The sequence below is a fragment of the Lissotriton helveticus genome, chromosome 4_1 (assembly GCF_964261635.1).
Source record: "Lissotriton helveticus chromosome 4_1, aLisHel1.1, whole genome shotgun sequence".
NCBI lineage: Eukaryota > Metazoa > Chordata > Amphibia > Caudata > Salamandridae > Lissotriton > Lissotriton helveticus.
In genome coordinates this window covers 1,881,913,701-1,881,929,113 of record NC_136063.1, presented here as the reverse complement: position 1 = coordinate 1,881,929,113, position 15,413 = coordinate 1,881,913,701, and the positions used below count along the sequence as shown (strand labels likewise).

The 15,413-nt window shown below is 41.7% G+C and overlaps 1 long non-coding RNA gene across 1 annotated transcript; it reads left to right on the top strand.

The window, feature by feature from the left end:
* The first annotated feature begins 2,557 nt into the window (after positions 1 to 2,557).
* On the top strand, positions 2,558 to 4,847 carry LOC144827730 (uncharacterized). Its single transcript, XR_013610334.1, has 5 exons — positions 2,558 to 2,645; positions 3,258 to 3,325; positions 3,412 to 3,548; positions 3,966 to 4,031; positions 4,613 to 4,847. It is a non-coding gene; the product is annotated as an uncharacterized LOC144827730 (long non-coding RNA).
* Positions 4,848 to 15,413: the final 10,566 nt, after the last annotated feature.

The window sequence follows — 15,413 nt, the reverse complement described above, 5'->3', positions numbered from 1 at the left end:
ATTGGTAATTTAATTTTATTAATTGATTATTTGATAATTAAGTTAATTTTATTAATGTATTTTGTGTAGTGGGTTGTGGGTTTTTAGGGGAATGGGGGAAGAAATGTAATTGTAATTAAGTAAAGCATTTTTATTTATTATTTGGTATTTATTTTTAATGTATTAATTAATTGGTAATTAATATGTATTAATAGGTAATTCGTTTTAATTATAAATATTAATTTGTATTTGTAATTGATTAATTATTGACAATATACCTGGCTACATAAAAGACACCTGCCAAGTAATTAATCTATTAGAAGGAACACCGTATAACCAGTACAGACAATGGTTGGTAACCTTGGATGTAGAAAGCTTGTACTCTAATATCCCATGCGAAGGAGCCCTTGTAGCAGTAGCATGGTTTTTTGAGACGTATCAAGTTGATTGTAACCCCAAATTCATCCTTGACTGCCTTAATATCATCCTCAAAGAAAATATCTTTGAGTTCTGTGGTATTTTGTACAAGCAGTCAAAAGGTGTAAGCATGGGTGCTTCCTGTGCGCCCACCATAGCAAATATTTATGTTGCGTACTTCGAACATCAATTTGTATTTAAGGAAGAAGCCCATTTTTTCGAGACCACGTTAAAATGGTCACGATATATAGATGACATCATCTTTATATGGGACGACAACGAAGATACTCTGACCAAATACATTGAGTGGTTGAACCTTTGTGACGGCAACCTTCAATTTACTTCGCATTGTAGCACTGACCAAATAGAATTCCTGGACATTATGATTAAGCATGAAAATGGCTTATTATATGTTGATCTGTACACAAAACCGACAGCCCGGAACACCATTTTACATCATTCTAGTTTTCACCCCCTTAAACAAAAAAATGGAATTCCATTCGGTCAAATTGTACTAAACTAGCTGACTATGATCAAAGAGCTTGCGAAATGAAAAAGAAATTTCTGAACCGAGGGTATCCTCATCGCGTTGTACGCGACGCGATAAACGTGCCCGGTTCAACGACCGCCGGCACCTGCTAGAAAGCAACTCTAATATCAGAAATACCAATTTGTCTTTTGTCACGAGACACTCTGTTCTCAATGAGCGTATTCGCCAAATCATATGCTCAAACTGGCCCCTATTAAATACCAACAAACCACAAAATGGAACTTTAGAAAGGCCTATGTTCGCATATCGTAAGAACAAGAACATTAAAGACTTGATAGTGAGATCACGTATGTCTCCACCAAAACAACTGTCACAGTGGAGCATTGTGGATCTGCTACCAGTCCAAGGAAATTTTGAATGCGGAACATGTATATCATGCCTTCTAGCTATAGAAAGTACATCAGTATGCCATAATAAAGTAACTGTAAAAAGTAAGGGGATTACCAACTGTAAATCCAAAAACAGTGTGTATCTAATATTATGCCCGTGCCAGAAAGCATATGTTGGAGAAACATCTCGATCTATGAATGTTCGACTTACTGAACATAGATCGGCCATTCGTACCCAAAAGCTAGCAGCTGCAATGGTATGCCACTTTCTTGAACACCATCACAGACCTGATGATATACGGTGGTTCATCCTTGAAAAAATCATACCCACAGCAGGGACCTGCTGTGATGCTATAAGAAAAAAGCGTGAGGTATACCATATCTTTATGTTAGACACTGTAAAAAAAGCACTAAATTCAGTAATACCTTGGGATCAAGCAATTATTTGAAGTTCTATGTCTGAAAAACTAAGGTTCTATAGTTTAAAATGTTGCAGAAAATAGTGAAGAAATTCTATTTGAAAATATGTTGTATGTCAATCAAATGTACAGTAACATATCTTTTAGGGTATGTCTTCTCAGAGATACCATAATATGATGGTTTATGACATAGCTTCATGTATATATTTGGATGAAAGTACATATGCACTATTCCTCTTTGCTAATATTATGTCATAATTGAGGCTATTTGGGACCACTACATGTCCCCTTTTTAATGTCATGTTGTTTGATACTCATGTATATTTCATTAAGGTGTCACCTTTCTTATTGCCATACCATACATAGGTAACCCAGAGAATATTGCATTGGATTTCTTTACACATCTCCTATTCTATCCTTTTTTGTAAGCTAGGTAAATGTCTTATATTATAGCTATATGTTTAACACACTCGGTCCGGGCTATTGTGCATTAATGGACATGCGATATAAATCGATTCTAATGATCATTGCGGCTATAAGATTGTTTTTTGGTTTTCATTATTCTTACTGAATGGCATGAATATCGGTACATTGCCACTAAGGGGAGTATTTAGATACACATAACTTTGTGTTTAAACTTTCGTTTATCTGCATGCTTCATCAGTGCGCTGTAAAGTCAGTTTATTATTTTAGTATGAGTATGTTGTTGCTCGTTGTCCTTTCTCTAAACCGCCACGTATAATTGTATAGGTCCACTTTTGACGTTCATGGTTACGCTGCCCCTTGAGTAGTCCGTTTTTCCTTTTTAACAACCAAACCACTAGGGACACCTCTATAAATATGGAGTCCTGATACATTCCCATGTTTATCTCGACCAACGCGCGACGCCGGTTTATGCAGAGCACTGAACACCGTGAGGGCCATATCCCGCCAGACTTTAATAATCATCAGGTAGGTCGGCAATTAAGACTCATATCTTCGAAGTTGCGGATTTCTATGTAGACACAGAGCGAATTTACGTGTTTCCTTCTGCTAGAAATACAAGTTGGACGAATATGGGGGACATGTTTTTATCAAATCTATATGCCTTTAGTCAATGTAAAAGATATCTGTACGGACTATAGCTAGTTTTAAAATGTACAGGACGCATAAAATAGCTATGCCTTACTGAGGCAGTAACAGTTAACTGACACTGTGTTATGACGTGTCACTGTAGAATGCGGTTTATACGCACTAAAATGTTTCAGCCTCGATGCCATACACCCTTTGATACCGAGATGCATGTCGGGGTCCACTCTTTGCGATAATTGCCCTTATTAATTATATTTGCTCCCAGTTTTGGGAATATTACTTATATGAATGGAACTTAGCTAGTTTTACCAGTGTAGATGTCGATGAATTAAATAGGTACGACTATTACCATTAATGTTGATATAAAGATACTTAGTAGTCGTACTAGAAAGATCTCATAGTTACTGGAATTTTCTATTAAAACCAACTTTCTAAAGTTGCCCCCCTACTAAGCAAACTATGTTCTTAACATTATTGGTTTGGTTTTTGTAGAAATACCGCCAAACCTTATGGGAGCATCCCTCTGGCCCTCGGTCAAAAGAAAATAATCCTATATTCAGGTAAATATTCCATCTCTGGCAGGTGTGCTCATAACTTCGTCAACTATAATATATTTTATCTAAAACTAGTGTCTTTTCCTCTATAGATCGGCTGTCCATATTCTAGGCTCTCTTCTTCCGTGTAATTTTTTATACGTTGTGCCGTTTCCATAATGGCAAAAAACATGGGGCATCATATATACCTGAGGAGCAGTCTCTGCCTATCTTCATCTCATATTCAAAGGTACATGGCAAGTTCTCAAAATAGAGAGTGGATATACTCTATATAACTGTACCTTTTTAGTACATATGTAATTAATAAATGTAAATATTGATCTGTTTCTCAATAGGACGGTTATCTCCTATATCCTTATTGCTTATCTCACCATATATGTTATAAACATCGATATTTGGTGAGTATAAATTACATTTTCGGGCGAACTATCATCACCCAATAGAGACGTTAGTGCACTTTGTGGTATATGGCTTTACTATGCACCTTTTCTCATTGACTCATGGATGACTAAGTCACGGTGAACCCCATTTGAATAGGTCGGCCTCTTTATCTGACATTTCACCCCGTCATCTACCCCTCTTCCGGTTGAGGTCACTATGTCTCGTTCTTGTTCCATTACTTTGTCCTCTTCGTATCCATATACAGGAATACGAGGCTCTGACGAACTACATGTTTTTATGCCAGTTTTTCCTTACATCTTGAGCTACCTATGTAAGTACCAAAGTGCAATATTTTGTAAACCTTCGCCACAGCCTAGATTACCTACACAGAGAATGAAGTGGTGATCATGTGCTTTCATCCAAACAGAATTTTAAATGGTTATTGTGAACTGTATATAGGGCCTTCTCTATGTACATTGCTGATTAAGTACAACCTGTGAATACTTTTGATAATATCTAAACATGGTTAATTAAAATGAAATGTATATCCGACGCAATATGTATAATACAAATCTCAGCTCTAAAGGAGCAAATGAACATCTTTTTCTGTAACATTTCATGCGGAAATGACATATTCATACATAGGTAACCTAATGGGGACTAAAACCCATGAATCAGTGTAAATCTCTTCCCTTTATTATGATGCAATGTATATGTAATGTATATATTAATTAGATGTGGCTTTATAAATATTATACCATAAGACATGTACATGTGATACTATATTCTCTAAGTCGTATGTAACTAGATTTTTCACAATTAAAACCGTAAATGGATATGAATATGTATGCCCACTACAGCAATCTTCCCATGTATGTATGTTTGACTTTCACCTATGTTTTTAAATTGTAGTGCAAAAGACGGGTCACCTGATGAAGGATGCCAAGCCAAAACATGCGTAGTGTGTCATCTATCGCTTTGCCTCCATCATCTTTCTTGTCTCATGCTCCCTTGTGTTATGTGTTTTTTAGGAATTGTTTAAAAATTTTCACAAAAATACTATTTTATTAGGAAATATATCAGATTGTATCTATAAAGTTTAAATTTAAAATAAAAAAACTGCTATATATAAAAAATATTTGAATAATAAAACTGACAAATCTATTTATGTAGTTGGTGAAAAGTCTTTGTGTAGTGGGCTATAAAATATAGATGTATTTATCCAGTTAGGTTCATGTAGTAGACCTTTTCTAACCAGCAAAAACAATGTGCAACACTTCATTAGAGTCTGGACACATGCCATCTACATGGAAGCAGGCAAAAATTCTGCCGCTGCTTAAAAAGCTCTCCACTTACCCAAAAACTCCAGAAAGTTATAGGCCCATCTCCCTTCTCCCTGCTTTCTCTAAGGTTTTGGAGAAATTTATTTATTTATTTATTTATTTATTTTATTTATTTATATGCTTCTATAGCGCCTGAATAGACCCCCGAAGGGGTATCTCCGCGCTTTGCCATACAAAGGAGACCAGCTACTCTGCCCATAGACATTTATAGTGAGTGGTGGGAGGGGAGTGAATTAGATGCTGGAAAAAAGGTACGTTTTCAGGGTTTTTCGGAAAGACAGGTGATCAGTACTAAGTTTTAATGCGAGGGGCAGGGTGTTCCAAAGAACTGGCCCTGTGTACGCTAAGGCCCTGCCTCCTTGCCGAGTTTTTTTAATTTTTGGAACCTTAAGGAGCTGGAGGTTGCTTGATCGTAGTGAACGTCCAGGAACATAAGGGAGGAAGGCTGAGGTGAGAAATTTCGGTCCTTTCCCCATCAGGCACTTGTGAATTGTACACAGGATTTTGAATTTGGTCCGCAGTCGCACTGGCAGCCAGTGAAGTTCTGTCAGTAGTGGCCGGGAGGGGGTCCTAGATGGAGCATTCATGACTAACCTCGCGGCCGTATTCTGGACCACCTGAAGTTTGTTAAATTGGCCTTCATTAGCTGACAAAAGAAGGCCATTACAGTAGTCCAGTCTACTAACGATCAGAGCCTGGACCAAGGTCTTTCTGTGGTGATCTGGGAGAAAAGGAAACACCCTTCTCAGCAAAGAAATGACCCCGAAACAGGTGCCAGCAACCTGGTTGACGTGTTCTTTAAAGGTCAGAGACTGATCAAACAGCACTCCCAGATTTCTTATGGTTTGTTTGGGAATAGGGGCAGGTCCTAGTTCAAGCGGCCACCACTCATTGGACCATAGTGTTACTGCTTCCCCATAGAGTACAACCTCTGTTTTGGTCACGTTGCACTGCAAGCAGTTATTTGCCATCCATCTGGAGACTGCCCTCATGCCTTCTGCGAAAGTTCTTTGTAAAGCAGGAGAGAAGGTCTTAAAAGGGAACAGAAGTTGGGTGTCGTCGGCGTAAGACACCGGTATAAACCCAAAGGATCTCACCAAGTCAGCCAGGGGGGCCACGTACACATTAAACAATGTGGGGCTTAGGCATGAGCCCTGTGGCACACCCCTGGTGAGCTCCCTAGCGATGGATTTATGGGAGCCCAATCGGACTTCCTGAGAGCGACCCGAAAGAAAGCTCGCCATCCAGGACAGGGCTGTACCTCCCAGTCCTATCTCTCTCAGCCGACAGAGAAGCAAATCGTGAGACACCGTATCGAAGGCAGCGGATAAGTCCAATAGCACCAGAATCATTGACCCTCCACTATCCAGCGTCATCCTGATGTTATTGGTGACGGCCAGTAGGGCGGATTCGGTGCTATGGTTGGGCCTAAACCCAGATTGTGAGGGGTCTAGGCCACCCGCTGTCTCGATATAGTTGGAAAGGTGGGTGTTCACGTGCTTCTCTGTTAACTTGCCGATGTAGGGCAGGAGAGAGATAGGTCGGAGGTTAGATAAGTCCGTCCAGGGTAGGGTCGCCTTCTTCCGGATAGGGTTTACTACCGCAGTCTTCCATTCCATGGGGACTTGGCCTTTAGCCAGGGAGGTGTTAATGACTGCCTGGATCGAGGGGCCTAAGATGGAAAATGTGGTAACTCGGTGGTTACTGACTTTGTGGAAACCAACAGCCTTCTCCACATTAATCAGTCCGGGTTTAGAGCCAACCATAGTACTGAGTCTGCCCTATTAGAGGTCTCTGAACACATTAAGGAGAGCCTGGACGGGGGAGAGAAAGCCATTTTGATCCTGTTAGACCTATCATTGACCTTCGATACCGTTCCTCATGATAAGCTCTTGGACAGGATCCAGGAGCTCAGTATCGGAGGCTCTGTTTTAAAATGGCTCACCTCCAGTTTGGAAGACAGGGACCAGGAGGTTTGGATACCTCCTTTTGCAGATGGAATCCCAAGAATGGATGTGGAAGGCCCTCAGAGCTCCATTCTGAGCCCCACATTATTCAATCTTTATATGTCCCCTTTAGCTGTCCTGACGGAGACATACAGAGCAAAAATTACTTCACACGCTGATGATACACAGCTCCTTGTCACCTGTGACAAAGGGAGGATTTTGGAGGGAACCAGGGGCAAAATCTGTCTCCCAAAAGTGTTTGCATGGCTAAGATCGAACCAGCTTAAATGCAATCCTCAACTGCCAGACGATTGGAGACTCTGGTGGCCAAAATATATGTCACCACCTCTCACTGCACAACAAAAGGTAAAGAATCTGGGGGCATATTATCAAGGGGGTTTATCTCCGCTTTTTTGGCTTTAAAAGCCAAGAAAGCGGAGATAAAATTATCTCCCTATTACCTTGCTGTCGCTAACACCAGTTAGCGACAGCTAGTAGGAGATAGCGACCATCATGGGCCCCACTTTGCAGGTCAGTGATATTTATCACTAATGACATGCAAAGTGGGCGTGCCAAGATGTTAGCGACTGGAAACAGTCGCTAACATCGCTATCTCCTATTACCAACTTTTGGAGATATTCGCGCTAAGCGCGAATATCTCCAAAAGCTAACACCTGCCCTGAGCAGTTCTTAGCCATGTTATCCAATGGGAGGTGGATAACATGGCTAAGAGCATTAGCTCGGTAATGCATGAATATCGCTGACTTTTCAGCGATATTCATGCATTGCGGCCGTTTTTTATCGCATTTGCGATAAACCTTGGTAATACCAAGGTTTATCTGCGGTAAAAATCGCCTCAGCTCAGCGGTAAAATTTTGTCTCTAACCAAGCAATAGCGATAATATCGCTATTGCTTGGTAATATGCCCCCTGGTCATCTTGATAGATGATCGCTTATCTATGAAGTCCCAAGTACAATCTGTGGTGGGAACGTGCTTGGGTCTCCTCAGGATGCTGAGAAAGTTCCTTTCACTCTTGACTTTAGACTGCAGGACATCTGTGGTCCAGGCACTGATTACTTCAAGATTTGACTATGTGAATATACTCTATCTCGCCTCCGAGAATATCTTCTCAAGCGTCTGCAAGTGTCACAAAATGCTGCCACCAGAGCCATTCTCAGGCTTGAAGCTGGGACTCCTATATCCCCCCACCTCAGAGTGTTCCATTGGCTCCCGGTAAAGAATAGAATCAGATTTAAGGCCATGGTGCTTTTCTTTAAAGCCTTTCATGGAAAGGGGGCCAGGTACCTTAGCAGAAGGATTGCCCACTATGTTCTTTCCAGAACTCTGAGATCCTCCTCGATGAATCTGGCTAGGGTCCCTAGAACTTCTCGCATCCGGGATGGGGGATCCTCGTTTGGATTCCTCGGTGCTCAGGCCTGGAATGCACTCCCGCTTCATTGAGAGTGGTGACTGATTTAGCGAATTTTAGGAAGCTTCTCAAAACTCTGCTTTTTAATCAATAATGTGAGTTGCCCATAGCTCTCTGTTTTCCCCTCTTCCCTTTTCTTTTCTGCAATTGCTGTTGGGGTGGGGAGTGTATTCCAGGGGACTTTAGTTCATCGGGACACTCTTCTGAGTAGCTGTGCGCTATATAAATTCCTTTATTCATTCACTCATTCACTTGGCAGGTCGATATGGCAATAGAGAGTGCGTGAAGATACAGCAGAGGCAGTTCTAAGAACCCTTTGATAGGCTGCTTGTGTGGGTAGCACTTTTGATTTACATCTAAGCAGTAAATCAAATATGTTAATCATGGAAACGCCAATCCATAATAATTTTCACAGAGAGCATATGCACTTTAGCACTAATTAGCAGTGTTAAAGAGCCCAGAGCCCTAAAACCAACAAAAACAGGGTCAAAAACAGGAGGTCAAAAGGCAGAAATTCTGGGGATAAACCTGCTGAAAAAGCCATGTCTAACAAACTGGCTGTTGTAGCAGGTGTATCCTTGTAGTTGTAATATAGGTTTGGTGGCTCTGGGTCTTGTTGGTGGCAAGATGTGTGCAGTCTCTGAGGCCTCTGATGAGGGGCGAAGCACTTATATCGTAGAACCATCACTGTGGCTGCCCAATCCAATTCTGTGTGGGTGAAAACTGATGTAGCAAGCTGCATGGGGTTTAATCTACTATTTGCCATAATATGTTGCAGTGATCATAACTCACAGAACAAGAATAGAGACCTACCCAGCAGTCGCTGGCTCAGATAAGCGCGGTGGGGCAGGGCGCGGCACGGTGGGGCAGGGCGCGGCACGGCGGGGGGGAGCCAACAGACAGCAGAATATGTATTATTAATTTATTTAATTACACCTTTTCCGTCGTTTGTCAGCTTCCCCCCACACTGCCCTACTGCCCCAATGCACTTACCTGAGCCGACCGCCGCTGGACCTACCCACTCTCTGGAAGTGCCTTGGTGCCTCGTCAGAGGCATGAAGTGCTGTATAAATGCTACTACAAATGAATCCAATCTTTTGTTGAAATAGTCTTCTCCTGAGTGCTCTCACACGTATTAATTTATTAATCATTTAACATTAATATGTGTGGCAGGGAAGTTTCACGCTCTTTTGGAAGCTTGTCAACATCACTCTGGTGCATTGGTAGCGACTTACCCCTTGGTTTTCAAATGCTGGCCTATGCACCTTATACAGTTTTTCAAGCATGTGGGTGTCCATGGATATTCAGACCTGTGAATCCTAATGCGGTTTTTTTGCATATTTAAGTGCGGTTTTCATATTAAGGTGTTTTCATTCTGATACTTGACAGCTATTATTTTGATTTTCTTAATAGTTTACATTTTCTAATTATTGTGGCTTTCCTGGTTGGTCTGCAGTGAATATACGCTCTGTACATTTGTCTTCTGGTGCCACATTAATTAGAGCGAGTACAATCAATCTAGACCACAAGCAGGAACAATATGTTTAATTCCTTCTGGTGTTCGCTTTCTTCCTTTTATTGCATTTCCTCTATGTATAATAATAGTTGCCCTCTAAAAGCCCTTCTAGCCAGGACTCTGCAGTGTTTACCACATTGCATGCCAATGAGGAAGGAGAACTGGAACTGGGAACTCTTTACTACACTTCCACACAATCTTTGTTTGACATTGACCAAACATTAATCCTCTCAGGTGTCACCTAACCCACCTGTAGTATCTGCCACTGCTCTGCAATTAGCAGCATTAATTAACTGTATTTTAACCTTCTTCCTAATCATACCACACATTTGCTTCTGCTCTAGGTAATTGCAGCACATTGAAATGCTTGTGCTGGTGAGGAAGGACTTGGTAAATTAGGGTTTTGGTGAGCTATAATGTTTCACACAGTAGCTGCAATGGAAAATAATACTGACTGAACACATTGTTGGAAAGCAGCGGGTTTACAAAATCTGAAACACATTGAGAAAATAAAGCAAAAACCAAAGAGCTTCTTATCTCAGGGCCAAGAATGATGATAAAGGACATCAGGCTGACACTCGAGTGAACTTTATTTTGGATCCGATTCATAAAAGAACAAAGCAGGACAGAGATGCATCAGTGTTTTATCATCCTCTGTACAAAGCCATTTCACATCAAAGAGGTTTAAATAGGGCACAATTACTGGCCCGTGTGTTATTTGCCAATTCATGTTATAGTGCTTTGGAGACGGTGCTACTGAGCCTGACATTTCAGTGTCGTTGGTACATATTTGTTGTGTTTTAGGACTATGAGCACTAGAACCTCGTGGTGCTGGATGGGCTCCCTGAAACGATTACGTATTCATCTAGGAGGTGTTAAGGTGTGGCTATTAGCTATTACGAGATAATGGGAACATTTCAGTTTGATTTTGTACGGTCATGAATAAATACGTTATTTACGAGCTCCATGTGTGACATGTTCTTGTGCATGCTCCCGGACTGGGAAGGACACGACAACTGGTGACGAGTAGAGGATACGTGCCCTGAAGATGAAAGACTGCTGTCCGTGAAAGTTTACAAAGCTGCAGCAAACTGCTTGTGTGCGCCACGTGCGCTGCAAGTCGATGCAGAAGTGTCTGCGGTTGGCATATGTGGAGTGCAAGCTCCACTCCAGCTCATGCCAGGCCTCATGGAGTAGTGGAAGGACTAGCAGAGGAGCGCCATTTGAAAAGCCTGCCAAGGTTTGTTAGCTAGGCTGAAGAAGAGATACTGGGGCACATGTATCCACATTTGTATTAGCGATTACCTAATTGCGATTTTATGCGAATCGCAATTAGGAAATCGCTATTACAAATGTATGAAACTCATAGAGTTTCATTTAGCGATTCCTAGGGGGTTGCAAACCGACCTACCTCATCAATATTAATATCAAAACCTCCACCGGCATTTGACTGCGACAAAAAGCAGAATATTGTCACCAAATGGACCAACTGGATCGAGACATTTGTCAACTTTATTGATGCTCCAGGTGAAGTAAGTGATGAAATAATCCTTAATTACTCAAAGAATCTTGCTTGTGACGGACTAAAAGAATTGATAAAGAAGTTTGCACAGACAATATCGTACCGTCAACTCAAAAAAGCATTGAGTGCCAAGTTCAATCTTATGCCAAACGTTGACTATGAAAGGTACATTTTTAATCAAGCGAGACAAGAAGTCGGTAAAACAATGCAAGAGTTCATGGAAAGACTTGGCGCTCTCATCAAACATTGCAAATTTGGTAAATTCAATGATGAGGAAGCCATGCATCTTAGAGTCATTGATGGCTGTCTGTCTGATTTGTTCAGAATATGCATGCCACAAGAGACGCTCAGTTTAGAAAAGGTACTGATGGCTGCAAGAGCTGCTCGATGGCCCCACTGACAGGTAAAGTGGTAACAATGAAAACTGACTTAGCACTAGTAATAAGGAGCAAACAGAAACACAAAGTAGAGACAAGCTTGTCAACATCGTCAAAGAAAGAAAAGCTGTGTTTCCGATGTGGATTTTCATTTCCACGTGAAAGCAAGTACCCACCATCAGACAGACATGCAAAGGCTGTGGTAAACAGAACCACTTCATAACAGTTTGTAAAGCAAAAGAGAAACCAATTGCATCAAAGCAGGATGAGAAAATAGCCTCTAGAAAGTTCCAGAAACATTCTCTCCACGTAACAAAAACAAAAAACTACCTCAACAGCGACTGGGTGAATCTCCATGAGGTCGATCGTCATCAAGTTCATCCTGCAAGAGTTCCTCGGTGTCACCATCGAGCGCCAGTGAAGATGGTGAGTGTGCAATGGTGATTTCTGACAATAAACGACATGCACATGTGGGCCTTGCCTCTTGCAAAGGAGACAAGCGAATGCCAAGAAACACTTGAATTAAGTAAAGAAAAGAATACATATGGACATTGCCCCAAAATCACCCTGAAAGTCAAAGGTTGTCCCATAACTTTTGTCATTGACAGTGATGTGCCAATCAACATCATGCCTATTGAACAGCAACAGTTTGTCACCTGTGCCGTGACTTACAGCATCAAGCATAAAGGTATACACATTGGCAGCTTCCAAACTGTTGCAGAGACAAGGGTCATTCATGGCGACCTTGAGGAATAAAAAGGCATCCATGCAGGCCCCAATCCATGTTCTTCCTGGTACTTCATCCAGTGCATGACAATTTAGTTTTATAACTGCTGCTGACATGAGACTAATATCTATCAATTAAAATCTAAATACACAATTTGAAATTGTGAGTCAGTTCCCCTCACTATTTCATGGCTTAGGAAATTTAAAGACAATTAAGGTGCAACTCCACATCAATGAGGACATTCTGCCTGTGCACAGCGAAATTACAGAATAGCTTTTCATCTTCAAGAAGCAGTTGAGAAGGAACTAGAGACATTGTTATAGCTCGACATTATCGAACACTCTACCGGTCCTATACCCCAGGTATCGCCCATAGTGGTTGTGACAAAAATGGACAGTGTAGGTGCGGTGCACATTTGCGTGGACATGCGCCAAACCAAAAAAGCAATAAAGAGGGAGAGTCACCATGGTCCACACATTGCCGACATGATAATGCACCTGATCGGAGCCAAAGTTTTCTCACAACTTGGTCTGTACAAAGAATACCATCAACTTGAATTGGAACAAAACTGTAGGTGCATTACCACTTTTTTTACTCATATTGATCGGTTCAGATACAAAAGAATGAGTTTTTGGGTGTCATCTGATGCAGAAATATTCCAAGATGTTATTCGTAGAATCACTCAGCGTGTTACGCATGTTTTCAATTACAGTGATGACATTTTGGTGTTTGCTGCAACACGGAAGGAGCATGATAAGGCTCTCAAACAAGCGTGCCAGTTACTCACAAATGTAGGTCTCACATTAAATGCCGAAAAGTGTGAATTTCACAAAACTAAACTCAAGTTCTTTGGGCACATATTTTTTGAAAGGGGATGACCCCTGATTCAGACAAAGTACTGGCGTTGTCAGCTACCAATCTCCCACAAAATGTCATGATGTTAATGTCCTTCTTGGGCATGGCCAGTTACTGTTCAGGTATATTTGTGACTTTGCAACCTTGATTGCCGCACTGCGAGACCTAACCAAACAGAATGTTCACTTCCAATGGTCCTCAGCATGTGACTGTTAGACTTGGCATCTTTTGGCGTGTTTGCCCTGTCTTTTTGCTTTCTAACCTCCCGGTTTTTACTCTGTTTTTGCTGGTTTAGTGTCTCTGTGCAATTTGTCACTGCTGTTCAGTGTTAAAGTGCAAATGCTCCAGTTGTAAACTGTTATTATGGATTGATGTTTCCATAATTGGCATATTTGATTTACTGGTAAGCCCCTAGTAAAGTGCACTGAGTGTGCCAGGGCCTGTAAATCAAATGCTACTCGTGGGCCTGCAAAACGGATTGTACCCAGGGGCATAGCTAGAGCTTGTGGCGCCCGGGGCTATCCCTCAGATTGCCGCCCCTGATGAGGAGGCGGAAGGGTAATAGGGAAAAAGGACCGAGAGACACATAGTATTGCCACTAATAGTTACCTCGATCATGCAAGTTACATGCACATACATGACATGGTCCAAGGCTACACATTTAAATACACCGGTGACTGGCAGTACAAAGGAGAACACACAGACTGCCACCCTGCAGGATTTCAGGAAGGGCCTAAAAACATGGTTATTCGATTAACGTCCCTCATCAGCAGTACCGCCCCCAGTGCCTAGATAACCTCACAGGTGATAAGTAGCGCTATGCAAATCCTGTTTGTTTCATTGATTGACACCAGATTTCCACACATCGTTTGTGCGCTATATTTTATCTGTAAAACTGTATGTCTTTGCAAGTTAGAAATTACCAGCATTCGCAGGGTTCTATTCTTTATGGAATGTTCTCTGACACCCCACTGTACAACCGACAGCCATGTCTACGTTTCTGCAGTTGCAGGGCAATGCCTGCAATGTTCAACTCATGGTTTGTGCACGTGGAGGGGTGCAGCTGGCACCAGAAATACGTCTAACAACAGCAGGCCGGACATACAGGAAGCATAGCTGCCAGGGTTTCAGATTGCTAAGTGCGACATTTTTATAATGTCAGCGTAACTATGAGTGACATTTCAACAACTATGAGTGACCTTTTTTCGCTAGGAAAATCAAGCAATAAAAACAACGGAAACATAAATATCCGAAATTACACCCATTTGAGCAACAAGAAACTGCAAGAAGATTGTTAAATGGCTGCAAAGCACTGAAATGGAAGGGTACACACACAGCTTAGAGGTCACAACCCCTCTGCAGACTGTAATTTATGTCAAAAAGACACACTGAGCAATTTGATAAAAATCAATTTGCTGATAACAGCAGGGTGTGCGGTGCTGCCCTTTATTAACAACCTAAGGCTGAAGCTGTTGCATTGCTAGTCTAAGCAATTAACACTGAGACACAATAGAGCATGGGGGTGCATGAAAGCCTTAGGAGAAAAGTTTGATTAAAGTACACATAGCCTAGGGGTCACAACTCGGCTGTAGGCAGTTTTATTTCAAATATATACTTTTTGAGAGAGTGGGCATTAAAAAGCCTGAGCTATCTAACAGTACTTGCACCAGTGCGTGTTATGCAGCAGGCTGTAAAAGTAGTCTTAAAAATACATATGGCACTGCAGACAAGTATTTGCTTTAAAACATACCGGCACTCCTACTGACTCCTGAAGATGAATGACTTCTTGTGGCAGCTGTGCATCGAATCCAGCGCGCAGGTGCCCCCACGTGAGAAGCTTAGACAGCTCCTATACTTCTGCACAGGTTCGCCGGCGACGCCGAATGCCTGCCTCACTCGAGTAAGCCACAGGTAGGCCTGAGGTCATGGGTCGAGTCACCAGGCAGGATCTCATCATGCTGCTTTGAAGCCCAGCACTTAGCAGGCAGTTGACCGAC